This window comes from Equus caballus, chromosome 1, assembly GCF_041296265.1.
Source record: "Equus caballus isolate H_3958 breed thoroughbred chromosome 1, TB-T2T, whole genome shotgun sequence".
Taxonomy (NCBI): Eukaryota; Metazoa; Chordata; class Mammalia; order Perissodactyla; family Equidae; genus Equus; species Equus caballus.
The window spans coordinates 19,048,982-19,067,799 of record NC_091684.1 but is presented as its reverse complement, the minus strand read 5'-3'; the positions used below and the strand labels follow the sequence as shown (position 1 = coordinate 19,067,799).

The following is an 18,818-nucleotide window of genomic DNA, read 5'->3' as shown; positions in this document are numbered from 1 at the left end:
TACCACCCTCCATTCTCCTCTCCTTCCTGAGCCCGTCCTGTCCTGGGAGCTATAGAGACCCCCTGACTGTTATTTCCCCTGTGATTTTAACGTGGCCAACCATTCTGGGACATGACAAAATACATAAAAAATAAAAGTAAAGCTCAATCTTTGAGGCTTCTGCCTGGAAGGTTTTTGTCTGGGTTTGGACTTTGCTTTTTGAACTGCACTTTTCTCAGTGCTGCAAAGGAGTTCTTAGGCTACATTAATTTAGCAGTAGGAAGATCTAGGCCGAAGAGTGAACGTGGATACATGTGGGCTCTCAATCCAGCCCCTGACACCCGAGCTTCAGAGGTAAGATGAAAGTCAGCCCCCACACGGAATTCAGAAGCGGGCTGCCCTGCAAGCTGGATGCAACCGACGGGTTTGTTTGCTTCAGCCTGTACACAGCCTTGTAAAATGTGTTGAATCAGTTGCCAAAATTTGAAAATCAGCAGCTTTTATAGCATCTCTTAAAACATCTGAAGATCTGGCCACACGAGGCCTACATTTCTTCATAGGAACCCCCAGCCAGGGCCGCTGAGACAGTGCTCCCTAGCGGGGAGCCTCTCTTCCCCTGCAGCGCCTGCCATCTCTGTCCACGGAAGTTTCTCAAGCCCTTTGGTCTCAGGCTGCCCACTCCACTTACATATCTTCCCGTCTGGCTTTAGCAGGCTTTTGTATGCTCGGTCTCATCCAGACTCATAGCCTGTGATCTCTGAAGTTTCCCACTTTGTTATCGGTAGCCTTGGCACAGGGATGACTCAGGCCTGGTGCGGGTGGACAGAGGGGAGGCAGGACCGAGGGCCTTTACTCACAAGCACTCCCAGCTTTTCCATCCCCATCCCAAAACATGCTCTGTTTTGGCAAATTTGTTTTTCACCTGCCACAGCCCGAGGAATGCACTCCGGCCTCCCGCCTCCTCTTGGCATGCATATTTCCCGTCACTTCTGATGCCTAAAGTAGTCTGGGTGAGGGGTGGGTTGCAAGGTTTGCATTTTAAAAAATTCTTTCCCAGATTTGTTGTGTCTAATTTGGGCTGCAAGTGGCTTTTGGTGTCAACGACTAACCACTGTTTGGTCTGCACAGTCATCTCTGTTGAACTTGGGCGGCGGCGAAAACCCGGTTTCCCCAAATAAAGTCTAAATACATTTACACATTTATTCCCACATGCGTCTTTACGTTTCTGCCTGTCTCCCCACACCTCAGACATGTCCATGGACTGGAGTGTCCTGGGAACAAAACAGGCAGGTAACCAGACCCTCTACTGTAAACTGCACAAAAGAAAAAAATCGGCAAGCTGACCCAGTGGGATAGTGAGTGATAAAGATGCCTCAGAGCAAGGATGTTAGAATGAGAGCTTGGGCTGGAATTGGGTTGTTTCCTTATGACCTAAAGGACAATAATATCACTAGAGAGAAGAATGGGAAGTAAAGTAAGGAGTTGAGAAAAATCAGCGAAAAGGTCACTTTTTTGTTACCCTTCTCCCCTTCCCCCAGAAATCTAACTGGGATTCTTTATCAGCATCAGAGCCATTAATGTTCACCAAGTTATGAGGCAGTTATAACAACAGGCGGTGCCAGGTTTAACAAAACTGACGATGACAGTTAGCACTTCTTGAGAGCTTCCTATGTTCTAGGAACAGGGCTAAGGGCTATTAGGCATTGACTCTAATCCTTATAACAACTGCGTAAGGTGGGTGTGTTATCCACATTTTACAGGCTAAAAAACTGACACTTACTGTGGTGAAGTAATTTGTTCAAAGTCCCAGAGGTGAAAAGGGATGGAGTTGGTATTCAAACCATACCACCCTCCAGTATAATCTGGGCCTGGTCAGCAAGACGGATGCTCCCCTCACCGGCCATGAGGATCTGGCCAATGGTCTGCCTTGGTCATGATGGGCTTGGGAACCGCCGCATTGGAAAGCCTGAGAAGGCTGGAGAGACAAATGGTGCATTTGGCCCACAATTCCATTGCTAAAAATGATCCCAGGGATGTACCGTGAGAGGCCCACTGGCTCCTCTCTGATGAAACCCTTGATCTTCAGGGATTAGCCCACTCCAAGGCAATTGATAGAAGAGGCCACCACGGTAGATTTGCTGGGTTCTTCACCCTGAATACACGCGGCGAGGCTGGGGTATGTGAAGTGTGCTTATTGCCTGAGGGTGCTGGGGCCTGGCTGAGCTGACAAGGCCATGCCTGAAGCAAGGCCAGGATGGAGAGGCAGAGTCAGAACTGAGAGGAAGCCCCATCTTCCTCTGCACAGTATCTGAAGAGAGGGGTTAGGATGGAGTGGGGATCTGAGCCGCAAAGCACGTGGGTGGAGAAGAGGTGGCATCATCAGTGACCACTGAGTCAGAGCTGGGTGACACTTTCTGTGGTGACTGTCAGATATGAGCTGTTGCTTAAACAAGCCAGCTGGGCCAAAGGCTCAATTTTCCTATACCCCTGCCATAAACATTGAGCACCTAGGGGAGAGGCATTGTGCCAGGATGGTAGGAGACACCAAGATGAAGAAGGCAGGGTCTCTGCCTTCCAGTGACTTACACAATTCTTCTCTTGTGAGGCAGCTCTAACAGAGACTCAAGGTGCATTGGGAGAGAGCTGCTCTTTCTATGGGATGGTGTGGAATTGTGCTCCCAGGGTCAGGGACCACACATACTCACCTTTCCATCCTCCCATGTGGACCACGGAGTTGGGCCTACAGTGGACACTAAATAAATGTCTGTTGATGAATGACTGCCTCAATTGATGATTGAGTTTTTCTCTGGGCTCTTAGAAAGATGTGTGGGAGAGGTAGAAATTGAATGTATGTTGTACCTGTTAAAATTAGACTTGCTGCTAGCAACAGACATCTAAATTAACAGTTGTAATAAAAAATTAAAGGTTGATTCTTCTGTCATGTAATATGAAGTGTAGAGGTTGAGAATCCGTGGAAGTATGGCAGTGTTCTGGTCATCAGGGACTTAGCCTCCTTCCATCTTTCTGTTCTTTCATCTTAAGTTCATGAATTCCAGCACCAAGAATGCCTCATGATAACAAGATGGCTGTTGGATCTCCGTTTACCACATCCATGTTCCAGGTAGAAGAATGAGAAAGGAGAGAAGGACAGCCTTCCCAGAAGCCTCTGTTGATTTTCACTGACATTTCGTTGGCCACTTATAATTGCAAAGGAGACTAGGAAACATGCTCTTTTATGTGGGCATATCATCTATCTGAGTAAAATCTGTTAGTAAGGAGGAAGGGAAGAACGAATAATGAGTAAACAACTGCAGATTCTGCCTTGAAAGACTCCGCCTTCTTCACGGAGAAGAAGAAGAAAAGGAATTCACCAAGGCAACTCCTTTCTCACTCCCATCCTGGGAGATACACAGCTTTGAGACATTCTTTGTGGCCTGGCAATGTGGCAAATATAATGTGTGGGTGCCTGGGGCACACAATTAGTTCCTTCACTATTCAAATCCTCCTGCCAAGGGCTTGGTTAATTGCACTGACTTCCCCTTCGTTATCTTCAGCTGTTTAAAGCGTCTCTAAAAATGCTCAGCCTCTGTTTCCTAATGAAGCTTCTGGTGGAAAATGGAATCTGACAGGTATGTGGACAGAAAGGCCCTGCAGTGGCTGGCAGAGCTGGACGTGTCAACCAGGCAGGCAGATGGACAGATAGGGAGATAAAGTCTTCAGTAAACACCAAGGGTTACTCAACAGCAAACTTCCTGCCTCTCGCCAACTCAGACTCTTACAGGATATTTAATGACTTCTGCTAAACAGAACCCCAGAGCTTCTCACTTTTTTAAGGCTACAAAAATTAAAGCTTCTGTGTAAGACAAGTGCCAAATTTCCACTCGTGTTTGTTCAGCTTACTTTTCTTTCCCCCGAAACCAAAACCAAAGAGATGCTCTCGGTTTCCCCAAGATGGCAGCCAAATGGTCAGCCACGTGTTCCCAGACACGGAGGGCTCCCTTGACACAGAGAGCATAATGGGCTGGGATATTTTCCAGTTTTCTTGACCCCAGGGCTAGGGAAGCTGTACTGAGGTTTCTGAAGGGAGGGGCGGGAGTGTGAAATGGAAGCTCTGGGAGTTCTCCTGCCCTTAGTTAGCCTCAAAGGACTTGCTGAAGGGGTCGACCACCTGCTGGTGAAACCATCAGCTTCTACTGGGCATGGTGGAAACTGCCAGTCCTTGAAGGAGGCTGAGATTATCCCAAACCCCAGATCTCATCAATATTCCAACATCCAGAGAAAGACTCATCGAAAAGAGAGAATACATTCTTCAGATCACTCATTCTGGTAATTATTTTCAAGCATCTTTCTTTCTAGTTTTGCTAAACTCCAGTCAAAAGGAGAATTCGTCTTTCTTGCTTTCTATTTTAGCTCTTTGCTTGGAACATAGGTAGTGCTCAATAAGTATTAGTTTAATGACAATAGAGGTAGCACAACCTAATTTCTTTCTGGAACAATGTCTGAATTGTCTTCTCCCAGCCTGTTTGTTGCCAGGCTTTTGCCATATTTTCTCCTGGGCATTTTCTTTGTGTATTTTTTAGTGACTGAGATTATACTGTATATGCATTTGTGTGATGCTTTGTCAAATAGCATTTTAGCATAAGCATATTCCCATATGTGTTTGTATAGGCTAAGCTGCTGTAATAAGGAGACCCCAAAATACAGAGACTTAAATAAAATAGAATTTATTTTATCTCTTGTAACAGTCTAAAGACAGTCTAGGGAAGGTAGGTAGTCTGCTCCTTGTCCAGGGAATGAGCTGGAGGAATAACTCTCTCTTCTTTAACGCATGGTCCCCATGTCTTGGCTGCCCCAGTTTTCATCATTTCCAAGCCAGGGAGAAAAGTGAAAGATACAATGAAGGGCAAGCATCTTGCTCATAAAAACATAATCCAGAAAGTGCACGCTTCACTTGGGATCACATCCCATTGACCCAAACTTAGAATACGGCTATATCTAGCTGCAAGGGAGGCTGGAAATTGTAGTCTCTAGCTGAGCCATCATATGTCAGGAATCAGTGTTTCCAAAAACCCAATGAATGTTAATCTTGAGGGTTTACAAATGAGAAGTTGGAATTCCTGGGAATTCTTAGAAATTCCTGAAATTGTAATTTATTCTTAAAAAACTCCCAACATTCTGCATACTCTTTACTCACTACTGTGGCTATGTAACAAAATTGGTTTAATAAATAAGAAAAATTAAGTTTAATGAATTTGCAAACAACCATAGCTTGTAGTAAATAATCAAACTACAAATTGGAAAATACCAGTGAACATTGTCAGATAATATTCAAATAAGGTAACATGCAGATCTCCTAGCAAAGGTCAAGTACTATACAGAACCACATGTCAAAATTGCCAATTTGAGGACATATTTTCCTCCCAAAATTTGCTTTTCTGAGAACATTACTAACAGGATATGTATAAAGTATTCATGCATATAAACTTAATACTATTTATTTTATTTGCAAGAATGACTTGTCATTGGCAGCAGTTGGGGCCATGAACACACTTATAACAGGACAAGAGCTTTGGCAGGGCTGACTGATTCGATCATGACCATTTCTCTCGTGTGCTCCTGTCCTGTTCCCAGAAATGTCAGCCTTAACCTGCCTGTGTTTCCTGCTCTTGCTTTGAACTTGACATTGATGAATCCAAACCAGTAATGTCTCTATGTTGAGTGTTAAGCTTTGATTCTTGCAGAAGAATTACTATACTTTTTTCCATTTCCCCAAGTTCTTTACTGATTTTTCTTTCGGGATTTGGAATAACATAAAAATTTCCCAAGAAATACTGGAAAGGAATTCTCACACGGAAACCTCGTCAGGGTGAGTGTGCAGGTGGGTTGGGGTGTGGAAGTTCTATTACTAAAAGACAGGCGAGAATGAATCCTGGGAGATATCTCTGCTCAGGACCAGCTGCATAATTTCTGGGCTCAGTGCAAAACAAAAATGTGGGTCCCCCTTTTTCGAAAATTAAGAAGTTCAAGATGGTGGCCATGGAGAATTAAGCCAAGTGTGGGGCCCTTCTAAACATGGGGCCCTGTTTAACTGCAAAGGTCCCACGCCCATGAAGCCAGTCTTATCTCTGCTACGTCATGTAATTTTAAGAATCTTTGTTGATATCGTCTTAAATGGCTGCACAGTATTCCCTTATCTGGATTTACTATAATTTATATAACTGTTTCTGTATTTTTGGAAATTTCGGTGGCTTTTAACTCAGCAATCTTTTCCACCAGTTTCACTTAACACTCTATTCTTGGGATTGTTTGGTTTCAGAATGTGTATGGAAAGTTTGGGTTTTCTTCTCAAGATGAGGAGCCTTAGTTTTGACATCTCTTAGGAGCTGCAGAGCACTGGTGAGGCATAGCCTGTTACGCAGAGGGTTCAAGTGTGAGCCAAGGCCAGACAGGAAGAAACCTGGTCCAGATGGGAGCCCTTGACAGCAGGGCAGCATGGCCATGAGTAATATTAATGGGCAAATCAAGCTGAGGCTAGGTGGCAAGACATTGGTAAGGGCAGAATCAGACAAGGAAAATGTGGGCCTGTCCCCAGAGACAGGACCAGGGATAAGCGCCCCCGGGGGTGATACTCGGCCAAGGGCAGCTGTTGCCTTTAGCCTGAGGCCACCTGGGTCTTCTCTGTTCTTCTCCAGTCAGTGTATCCTTGAGCTGGTCTCCTGGACCTTACAGAGCTCTCTCTGTCCATGTTGGGTGACTGTCTCTCTTGTCCACTCTGGGAAGGCTGGAGCTCAGTTCTTGGGGGCTGGGAGAGGAGGGGCTGGGCTGAATGACCACTTCCCCTGGACACCAGAGTCTCCTGCAGTTGTCTGTGTGATGGTCAGCCTGAGACATTTTGTTTGGAGCAAATGAACATGTCCTTTTTGGCCGATACATTTAGCAGGAAGAGACCAACATGATGGAGTGGAGGTATTACAGTATAGGGTGGGGAGAAGCACAGGTATATTTATTTCTGGGGCCAGATACTTCTGCCACTGTCATTTATAACCTAAATGATCTTAGGTGACACACATTCTTTCTGTGCCTCAGTTTCCCCATCAGTAAAGTAGGACCAATGACATGTTTCAGAGGTCAACACACTTTTTCGGTAAAGATCTACGTAGTAAATATTTTAGACTTTGTGGGGTGTAGAGTTTTTGTTGCAACTACTTAACTCTTCCGTTGCAGAGGAAAAGCAGCGTAGATGATATGTAAATGAATAGCGGCGGCTATGTTCCAATAGAACTGTGTTTACAGAAACAGGTGTCTGACCATAGCGTGCTGACCCCTGACCTATTTCATAGGACTGTTGTGAGAATTAAATGAGATAGTGTGCATAAAATGCCTCCTACAGGCCCTCCGCACTGAGAATTCCTCTCATGCAGAGCAGGGACAGCCAGAGAGGAGCTGGTGAGAGAGTCCTTCCAGCTTCTAGGCTATAAGATCTGGCCCCTCGTTTGTTAACAAAATACCAAAAGTGTCCTCTTCTTCCACTTTTCCTCCTGGGAGCCAAAGAGCCGAAGGGAGGGATCTTGACATTCTTCTAAACAGACATAATGGCACATTTCTCTTAGTCACTTTTTGTAATTATTTTTGAAGATGAACGCTTTCTAAGATGTACTTACAGACGCGTGGCTGCAACCATAAGAGTCTTTGAGAATTTTCCAGCTCTTCTTTTCCATGCTGTATGTTCTTAAAAGAACATCCCTGCTCTTCAATGTTGTCAGTTTGTTCCTGCAAGGGGAGCACCAGGGGAGCAATTCTAGAGGGAGTCTCCAGAGCCTGAAACCCCTGGGTGAGCTGCAAAAGGTTGCAGGTAGCTCAGAACGATGGCGTCTCCTGGACGGAAACTGATTCCTGCAAGTTTTTCCATCATGGAATTTTTTTTTTCCATCATGGGATCTCCAAAAGAGGATATTAAAATGGAGATTCTATATCTAGTCTAGGGTAGGCCTTAGGAATCTGTCATTAAATAATAATTTAAATAATAATAATAATTTAAATAGAAGGTCCCCACGTGATTCTGCTGCTCAGCCAAATATCTGCTTAGCTCCTGGCCAGCCTCCCGGCTCTGCTTAACTCCCCTGCGATGTTCCAAAAGCCCACTCGCCAAAACCCAGCCCCACAGCTGCCTGATTTCCTTCCTCTTTGCTCTGTCCACTGGCCATGTTAGCCAGGGGGCAGAGGGCTTCGAAGGTGCGTTAATACCTGTAGCGATGGCTCTGCGCTCCAAGAAGGAAATGATTTCACACGGCTCGGCGAGCTAGGAATGCTGGAACGGGTGTGCTCAGCCTGTGGACTCAGGAGAGCATGAGGCCGGCAGGATTTCAGTATTTCTGAGTCGATGCCCAAGGCTCATACACTGGTGGATGGGAAAGTCATTGATTTTTCTTGAGAGAATAACTCAAGTGTATTTGTTCAGTGTCTTTCAGAACCAAAGCCCTGTCTGATTTTATTTTTTGTTTTGTTTTTCGTTTGTTTGTTCTGAGAAGAAAAAGCTTGACTGACTAAAGCAAAGTCAGTGTTTTATTGTTCACTTGCTCCTGGGGTCAGGTTAGTTGTACCCCTCTATCAAATACAGAAGTCCTCCCTTATCCATGGCTTCACTTTCTGTGGTTTCAGTTACCAAGGTCAACTGTGGTCCAAAAATGTTAAATGGAAAATTCCAGAAATAAACAATTCATCAGTTTTAAATTGCCTGGGGTTTTGAGTAGCATGATGAAATCTCGTGCTGTCCCGCTCCCTCCCACCTGGGACGTGCGTCATCCCTTTGTCCAGAGGATCCACACTGCCCACCCAGGAGTCACTTAGTAGCCATCTTGGTTATCAGATCGACTGTCATGGTATCACATACTTGTGTTCAAGTAACCTTTATTTTACTTAATAATGGCCCCAAAGTGCGAGAGTAGTGATGCTGGCAATTAGGATGTGCCAAAGAGAAGTTTCCTTTAAGTGAAAAGGTGAAAGTTCTTGACTTAATAAGGAATGGAAAAAAATTGTATGCTGAAGATGCTAAGATCTACAGTAAGAACAAATCTATCCGTGAAATAGTGAAAAAGGAAAAAGAAATTCATGCTATTTTGCTGTCACACCTCAAATATGTATGCAGAGGAAAAAACATAGTATTTATAGGGTTTGGAACTATCCACGGTTTCAGGTATACACTGGGCGTCTTGGAATGTATCCCCCACAGGTAAGGGGGGACTGCTGTACACTGATTATTTAACAGATATTCAGTGAACACCTACTGTGTGTCATGGTGGGTTTTGGAGGGCTTTGGGACAAGCATAAGACCTGGTAGTTTCTGAGATGGTTGTCCTGCTCCTGGGGTCCACAGGTCACCACTGAGGGACCTCTCAGTCTAAACCCTGGTTCTACACTAAGAGACCAGTGCTAGACCAAAGTATGTCAAGAGAACTTGGACCATGTGCTCGGTACATGAGGTTTGTTGTCCGGCCTCAATGCCTCACTTCCTGTACCAGTGCTTGCCTTATGCGCAGTGAGCAAGTCTTTTCCCCTCCCGTTTACGGAGAGCTTGCCTGGAAACATGGTGCTAAGTGCTTTACCCCTGTTACCCGATTTGCTCTTCCCATAACCATAACAGGTAAAAACCATGATGCCTGTATGACAGATGAGGAAACTGAGGCTCAAGAGAGACGATTTGCCTGGACTTTGAAGCCAGGTTGCCTAACACCAAAGTTAGTGCTCCTTACCCCTGTCCTAAAGGGACATAGCTTCTGTCACTGCAGTTAATTGTGTTCCCCTTTAGGCCCTCAGCCTTGGCCTTTAATAATCAAGTATCCTTTCACCATCGTGCACTTCATGGGGAAATGAGACATTCATATCCAAAGGACCAGCTGTGCAGCTAGACAACCACTCCTTTCCCTCCAGGTTGTCTGTCTTTCTAGGGACTCAGTAAATCCCTCTAAACCAGTAGTTCTCAAAATGTGGTTCCTGCACTAGCAGCAGCAGCATCACCTGGGAACTCAGAAATGCAAATTCTCGCACCCCACCTGGACTTACTGAATGAGAGTCTCTCAGGACAGGCTCAGGAATGATGTTTGAACTAGCTTTCCAGGGACCTCCGATGCACACAGAGGTTTGAGAACCAGTGGCCTAGATTTGATGCCCAATATGCCTCAGGACGAATAAAGTGCACTTACCGCTGGCTGTGGCTGTAAGAGGTATCCCGACAAAACCCAAAAAGGGCAGTGGGCGGGGGGGGGGGCACTTCTGTGTTAGAAAATTTGGAAACTTTGTATATTCTGTATTGTCTTGGAAATTCATAAAGATACATGACACCAGCATATTTAAGACCAATAAATATGCAGTAAAAAGCCCTGTTTGTTTACTTAACCAACCTTTCCTAAACTCATTTTTTATTTAAATCATAGACCCTTTCTTTTGCAAAATACCTGTTGATATCCCAAGGAACCAGTAAATGCCACACTTTGGAACGAGTTGATCATCATGATCCTCAACTGTAAATGATCCTCACTTTGGGCTCCTTCATCAGAATTAAGTAGCCAAAGGCCTATCAGAAATTCAGGAACATGGAGAATTGTTTTGGAAATCCTTTTTGGATGCACACAGACCCTATGTTGCACAACTCCAGGAGACAGCCCCGTGTGAGTGGAGCCCCCTGGCGTTAGGCAACGCTGCAACCTGGACCTATAGCCAAATACTGATGGACTTAAGGATGAAAATATTTCCATCTATCAGAAATAATTTAGAATCAAGGGGTTTGGGAGAGTCGAAAGAGAGGGTTTCCAAGATATTTACCTCTTTTACACTGCATGGAAAATATTTCAGGGTGAGCTTTGCCAACTGTAACTATTCCAATAAATGAAATTACATTGCGTATAGTCCTAATTTCTGCTTTTTTAAGCCTAGCTCATTGTACATTTTTCAAAGCATTTGATGAGAATACTTTGTATTTAGGTACCATCTTTCCTCCCCAACTCTCAAGAATCTACCAGAGAAATGACTGGCAAGGAGGTTCCCCAATGTGGAGGGCCCCTCTCTCTAGCAGGATGGCAAGTTTCTAACAGAGGCAGGAGATTTGCCAACACTGAAGTCACTGGATAACTATTGAAGATGATATCAAAGCTGATCGGCATACAGAGGACCAACCTGGACAACACGACTGTGGGCTTCACATTTCCATGAATTAATTTAAGCAAAATAAAAGGGATAGATGTTTCTTGTTCTCTTTGTGGTCCCTAAGAACTTCACATCTAATCAGGAGATGCTTGCAACCTCCCGGTCCCAGGCATGCCTGAGAAGTGCCCCAAATTACTTTGCATTAGATGCTGCTTCCAGGTTCAGCAGGGAATCAGAAATGTTAGACATACTTAAAAGTCGGGCATAGGGAGAAGGTGAGAAGGGCCAGCTTTGAGTTCCCTTCTGCTTGGCAGGTGACTTCTTTTTCTCTTATTTTCAAATAAAGTTTATTATGTTTCTCCCTTATGAGAAGAATATATTCTTATTTGAGAAAATTTGGTGAAAACAGAAATGCAAGAAGCAAAGAAACTTCCATCACCCAAAGAAGACCACCGTGAACGATTTGGTGTATTTCCCTCCAGTCTTTTTTCTATGCATTTGAAAAAACAGAATTACGGTCAGGCTGTATGTACAATCCTGAGTCCTGGGTATTATAGTAAACCCAGGCATATGCTCTTGTTTTTTCAAATCCTGCTTAAACAAATGAGACCATACACTCTTGGTGGGTAAGTACCAGGTCTGTCTTTCTCATCATAGTGACCCTGGGACCTGGTACAGAGCCTGGTAAACAGTAACGTTATTGAACAAAATAACAATGGACAGTATTTCATTGAGTGGATGTACCAGAACTCATGCAGCCTTCCCTCTAATGTGGACATTAAAGTTGCCTCCAATTTTTCACTTGTTTTAGATAATCCTGCAATCCTGTTATGCTTATTATTTTTTCTGTATTAGGATTATTATCTATAACAGATATTGTCAACATCCCATCCCTAGGCCTTTCCAAGGGTTCCTGAAGACTGTCCCTCGACAGTCTTCTTATGTCACCTGCCTGAACTTTTTCTCTGGCCATGGGAACATACTTGACCTACGCTCCTGTGGAATAGCCTGGATGTGCCAGAGTCTATGTCCCCAAGCAAACTTCAACCAGTGGGAATGGGAATTCCAGCTTCCTTGTGCCTCAGGGTGACAATTGAAAGGTGTGTTCTACACAGTATGTCAGATGGTCCTCGCAGGATGGAGCCCCAGCTACCCACAGTGTCTGACTCATTAGCATATTCATTGTATTGGCTTTCTTCTCATTCTTGTTTCCCACATTCCCCTCTCCCTCACCATGCTTCCTGGGATCACCTCCCAAAGAAACCACTTGCTTGCACCAAATCCTTGTCTCAGGCTCTGCTTCTAGGAGACTCCAAATGAAGTTGTTAACTTTGGATAGAGTCTCAGCAGTGGGATTACGGAGTCAAACCAGATGACTTCTTTAAAGATTCAGGATACAAATGGATGGGTAAATCATTTCCACATAGGGGTTTTCAGAGCTCTTTTACCAACCCTCGATTTTACTCTAAGAATTTGGACCATAAACTGGATATTTAGGAAAAAGAGGAAAAGAAGTCACCACACTGACGGGCCTGCCCTGTAAGATCATTAAGCAGTTTCATTTGAGTTTGTGTCTTTGTCGTTCCCTTTCCTCTGTTGTTTGCCTCGCTTCATTCTTCTGTGTTCCTGGACAGAGGCCAGTGGTTATAGAATTTTCTCTTTTGTCTCGACAAATGGAAAGGGAAGGGGGATTGAAGGCAGCAGAGAAAAGAACCTGAAAGGAAGGACGAGTGAGACGTTGCTTTGGAATATTCCATCCTTGGTTCTTTGTAACAACCAGAGTTTGGTGTTTTCAAGGGAAATGAAGAGAAACAGACTGTGCTATAAGCAGATTTTTTTGTCATTATTAAACCCCTGCAATCTTTAAGGAGTATGCATGGTTGTGTTCCAAAATAAAGCTGCATGTTTAGGGATTGTCATAGTGACCCCGAAAGCACGGGTTCTCCAGGGAAACGCAGGAATGAAGTTTCGACCAGCTTTACTGCTGAGGCTCTGGATACACGTGGAAAGAGAACCAAGGCTTTTTTCTGAGGATGAGGAACAAATCACTCTCTTTTGCCCAGGATTGACTGGATATTCCGAGAAAGCATGGTCAACCTGAGTTGATGGACACTGAAGACATAACTTGAGGAGTTTCCGCACACATTTTTACTGTCTAGGTGAGAAACCCCTTTCCATCCAGTTTTACACATTACATGTGGCAGAGTTTTTATTTTTCTCTTTTTGGTTTTTACAGAATAGAGAGGAAGATGGCTTGGTCAATGTCAGTTCAAAGGCAGTTATTAAATTGGACATGTCTTCCCTCCAACCAGAAAATGTCAGATAACTCCCAGTTATCCTAAATCCATACAGCCTTTTTCAAAACTCCACAAACAAGCTCTGCTCCCCTCTGGAGAATTCTAGCTTACTCATAAATCCATTGTGGGGCAAAGACAGTCACATAGCACCCACAAACTTATGCATGGCCGCCTGTGGGAGCAATGGGAGCAGAGTTCCAAGTTTGGCTGCTAAGGGAGTACCCAGTGCTCTGTTGCAGGACCCTGCTTTCTGCTTACTAAACCAGAGTTCCTTTTCCTTCTGGACACACAGCTAGATAACACAGCCCAGCCTCCCTGGCAGGTAGGTGGGACCACATGATTGGCAGAGTGACATGAACATCACTTCCAGGCCTAGCTTGTGGCTCTTGTGCCCTTCTCCACACTCCGTCTTTCTACCGTCCTTGCAACTGGATGTGCAGGACTCCAAGGCCCCAGAGGATGGGGTAATAACAAGACAACAGAAGCCTAGTCCCTGGCGTGTGGCCTCGGGGTGACCTGCCCAGGAGAACTGCTGCCTGGGGACATCAACATGGGGCATCACACGAGTGAGAAGTCCTCTTTTGTTATACTATATTAAGCTGTTGACTTGTTGGAGCTGTTTGTTATGGCAGTTAACCCACCTTGACTAAAACATTCCGCAAATATTGGTGGCCTCCTGGCGTGTGTATTAATTCACCTGGGTGGTAAAGTCAATTATGCTGCTTGTCCTGCCCAACCCCACCAAGGTCACTCACAGGAAGGAGCGTTCAATCACACAACAGTTATAAGAGCAGGCAAAAGGCGTGTGATCAACACCCATTCTACACAACAGGGAAGCACAGAAGAGAAGCAAGAGTGTCCAGCTCAGCCAAGATGGGAGAAATGACAGGAAATGTGGCAGGAAAAGACCAGAGATAGGCAACTGTCAGCTGTGCAGCCCGTAGAACCCCACACTGAGTTTTGGCCTGCCTCTGCCTAGCGTTGCATTGAAGGAAGCATCAGTCTGGCATCCAAAAGCAACTCAAAAGCACTTCAAATCTATATTGCAGTCACTTAAGAAACCACATCATAATGCAAGGCAAAACTTCTTCAAATTATTTTTTTTCCCATCTCTCTGTGATATAGTTCATACATGCACAGCAACTGCTCCCCAGCATCTCTCCTCCCCCGTGCCCAATTCATCCCCCTAAAACCTCTCTCTAAACCCATCCCAGGCTGTCCCTCTCACTTTCTGGGCTCCCCCTCCCACCTTCCCGGCTCCCCCTCCTTTTTCAGAGCTACTCTTTTGTCCCAGTAAGTAATTCTCTACTTTCTCCTCTGTAAATTGAACCAGGCTTTCTGCCATTTCTGGCCTCAACGTTTCCTGTTACAGCTCATAGGCTCAATTGATGAGTTGATCATAGACCCAGAAAGGTCCATGAACGAAAACAGAATTCTTAGGGGCAGCCTTGGGGGAGTGGCTATGAATAATCATGCATTATTATTATTTGTTTTATTATTATAGACAGAGTGATTGTCAACTCCACTATTAAGAGTTGGGCGACCTTGAATAAGTTCTTTAACATCCTTTAGACTGAATTTCCTGCCCTGTAAATTGGGGTTTATAGACTTTCACGGGATTCTTGTAGGAAGCAGAAGTGTTGTATGCAAAACTGGTTAGCGTGTAGCTGGCTGTAAGCAATGTTGTTTTTCCTGCCCGAACTTGCAGCTTCCTTTGCTCTATCTTAGGAGAATCAGAGGTCAGGATCCAGCCCAACAGCACAAAGGAGGGTAAACTGAGGCCCCAGCAATCAGTGGTGCCTGATCTTGATGCCAGCTGCTCTGGATCTCACGCCTGAGTTTCCTGGTCAACTTTCAAGTGACCTTGAAGCAGCATTGCTTTTCCTCGTGTCTCCAGCTGAGTGTTCCAACCACAGGGGAAGCGTGCCCACCCCCTGTCCCCCAGGGTGGGTTGTGAAGGTTAATGAATTGGTGTTTGTGAAGCGCTTTGAGATCCGTGGATGAAAGGCGCTATGAAGTCAAAAGCGTTCGGATGATTATTAAATTGCCTTGCCTGGGGTCAGACAGCGCAGGACTAGGGGAGCCGGAAAGGGAAGACACGTTCCCTTTCTTCCATTCCCCTGCTAGAACAACTCAGACCGTAACCTGTTCTTGTTAAGATGGGCTTGTCCCTCTGTGGGTGGATGTCCTCGGGCCTTCACATCATGTCTCCTTTATTCCTGGCACCCTGGTTAGGACCAAACTCGGCTCCTCACCAGCCCAGCTCATTGGAATGCTGAATGGCTCCCCTGCTCTGCTTACAGGGTTCTTAAAAGCTCCGGGAAGCTGTTGCGTGAGGGACGAAGAATCACATTTGACCCTCAGACCCTTCTTGAGAAGGAAGGGACTGTCTCTCCTATGCCAACTGGTCACCAAAACTCAGGAAGATCTCTGCCTTGGCTGAATTTGGGGGTTGTATTCCACACCACCAGCAATTTCCTATCCCCTGTTTTCTTTTCTCTTTTTTCCTTTTCTGCTCAATCAGCCTAGCAGTTGCAATATTTGTTTTACAAACATCTCCCCCACACCTTTGTCTTTTCCTTCCCCCGAGTTGGCGGTTGTATAGACACCTCATTGCAATTCAGACACCTGTCACTTTTGGATGTCAGCGTGGCTGTTGCCACACTGATTAGTTAAGATGAAGAAAAAAAAATACAGTGCCGTATAAATAAAAAATTAGAGACTGTCACGTCGTGTAAAAGGCCCACCTTGCAACCCCGGATCTCTGCAAAGCAGCGTTTCTTCTGTTTTCTGGGTATTTCGGCTAAGGGGAATGCTTATAATGTCTTGTTTTTAGTGATTAAGTGGTTAATGATTTAATGAACTGAAAAAAAAATCTCATTTGTTGCTTCCCTTGGACTTGGAAAAAACCTCAAAGAGCTGATTTTCTGTGTACCTCAGTCCAATATTGCTACCTGCTGGGATCCGAACACAGTCTCTAAATAAATTGCTAGTGGCCTTAGGCGGCTGCAAGAGTCTCTCTTTGATCCTGCTCGAGCAGATGAAGTCAAATGTTCAATCAATCAATCACATTCATAACTTGCAGCTACAGTCGGGCTGACAACAGCCTATTATTTATTTTTAAAATCATATATTTCATTATTGCAAAACACACAGGCTCTCATGAGGGGGAAGACTAAATTATTGATAAGCCATATAGATGACGGAGTTTGTTGTTTCTGACATGCTTGTCACTAACTATTGTCAGGAAGAATATACTAAGATGTAGACTCAGGAAAGTTGGCCAGAAATGTATGTCGTGCCAAAGTGGAGATGGGAAGAAGAAACTCTAATGGCCTCTCTCTCTCTTATTGAATTCTTGTAGGAAAAAGGCAGCTGAAGGCAGAACAGGTTTCTATTGTAAAGCAAGACTTGAAAAGCCCCCAATTTGATTGCTACAGAGCAGGAGATTTGGTTCTCAAAATAGCCATGCGTCTGGGAAATGAATTTTTGCTGGTGTCTGTGCATTCCTGGAAATAACAATCGTAACTCTCCAGAATTCCCACATGGACCAGGGCCAGGCATATTTATTCAGTATTGTGTGTTGGGGGCTGGGGGCGGGAGGCAATGTGCAAATGCAGCCTGAGGAAGAGGGCGTGAAGGAGGCTCGCTTTGGGCTCCAAAAGTGGGAGAAGAGGGGGTGCTCTCCCCATCTGCCTCCCCTGGGCTGCTCCGTGAGCTGGCAGAGCCTTAACAATGGGGACATCCTCCCTGTGGACGTGCAATTGAGCTTCTCTAATGGGCTTAGGAGAAGGAAGAGGAGCCAAGAAAATGCCGACCACTCCTTTGTGTGTGTGTCTTTCTTTTCTGTTCTCTGAGTCACCAGCTGGGGAGGCTATAGTGAGCTGTGAGTTCTGGTGATGCTTTAAGTTGCCACTGATCCCCTCATCTGAACAGGGAGGGGTTGGACCGGAAGATCTCCCAGCATTGTCACCTGGCTGTCACCTCCACAATAAGGAGGAAGCTGCTCCTGGATTTGCTGGAAGAAAGAGCCCCCTGGACTGAGAGAAGGGAAGATGCTTTATGAAGGGAACTTAAATGTGCACTGTTACAGATCAAATCCTATTAGAACAAATACTATTGTATTTGAACAAAAACAGCTGTGGAACTAAAGATTCCTCCCACCCACTCCCCCATCCCCACTTAATGCCCTCGGAACACAAATACAACGTAAATAAAATGGAAGCTCCCTTGGAGGTCCAGTTAAGATTTGACTTGTACTCCTAAATTATTCGCTAATTCCAAGATGCTCCCCCAGTGGGTGGGATGGGGAGAGACAGCGCTGCATGTGTACCCTGGAATCAAAGTTTTCTCAAGGCAGAAGGGGCCTTCTAGATCAATCCATCTAACCTCTCCCCTCTGCATTTCAAGATGAGAGAACTGAGAGTCAGAGAGATTGGAATCAGACAGCCAGTTGTGGCAGATGGGGGACCAGACCCCAGGCCTCCGACCCCTTCCCTAAGGCGACCGGTGACCTATTAATGGAACTTGAGTCAGAAAAGAGGCCTCTGGATTCCCAATCAAGTGCTCCATCCACTGCCTTATGCTACCTTCTAGGGTAACATTCCAATATGTATTCATTTGGTTGTAAGACAGCAAAGTCTGTTAATAACCCAAACAAGCAGAAAGTTCCCTTAATCACGTGTGTTTTCACAATGCTGACTCCTGAGGACGGGCAGGCAAGTTTATATAAGAGTAGGATTGGGAAGGAACTGCTGGATCCATTGGAAGACATTGGATCCATCTCCCGGGAGTTGGGAGCCCTCTCTTCCAGCTTTGGGTGGCCACTTCCTTTGTGTGTCACTCTCAGCTGACAGGGCCCCCCCAGGGCACAGGTTTCTGTCCACGATGTGAGGAGTGATCTATATGTGCTTCAAGTCAACTTCTTGCTCCAAAATCCTATATAAAAGCCTATTCAGTGGCGTTTTCCTTTTATTTTTGAACGCTTTGCAGCCTGAGTTGGCACATATGGAAACTGAGTTGACCAAAGCAATCAACGCACCAGAATAAACCATTCCTTAAATCTTCATGATACCGTAGAAAGAACTCTTCACTGGGAGTAAGAAACCTGCCTTCCTAGTCCCGGCTTTGCCGAAGTTGTGTGAGCCATGGAATCCCTCTGCACCTGTTTTCTCATCTGTATAATGGGAATATTTACTCTTTTTCTACCCACTTAGCTGGGGCAGATTGCTATGAGGATCCAAATCCACTACACAACTGAGAGGAGGGGGAAAAGAAGCTTAATTGCACCACAGATGTGGAGTGGTTGTATTATTTGGCAGTGGGAGTTTACTATAGATGAGAGAGCTTACTGCAAATATAAGATTACATTTTTAATTACCTTCCAATGGATGCTGACGTATG

At 45.1% G+C, this 18,818-nt stretch overlaps 1 long non-coding RNA gene across 1 annotated transcript; it reads left to right on the top strand.

Annotated features, from left to right (window-relative positions):
• The first annotated feature begins 3,961 nt into the window (after positions 1 to 3,961).
• On the top strand, positions 3,962 to 11,221 carry LOC138916508 (uncharacterized). The gene is made up of 2 exons (XR_011423798.1): positions 3,962 to 4,305; positions 10,957 to 11,221. It is a non-coding gene; the product is annotated as an uncharacterized lncRNA (long non-coding RNA).
• Positions 11,222 to 18,818: the final 7,597 nt, after the last annotated feature.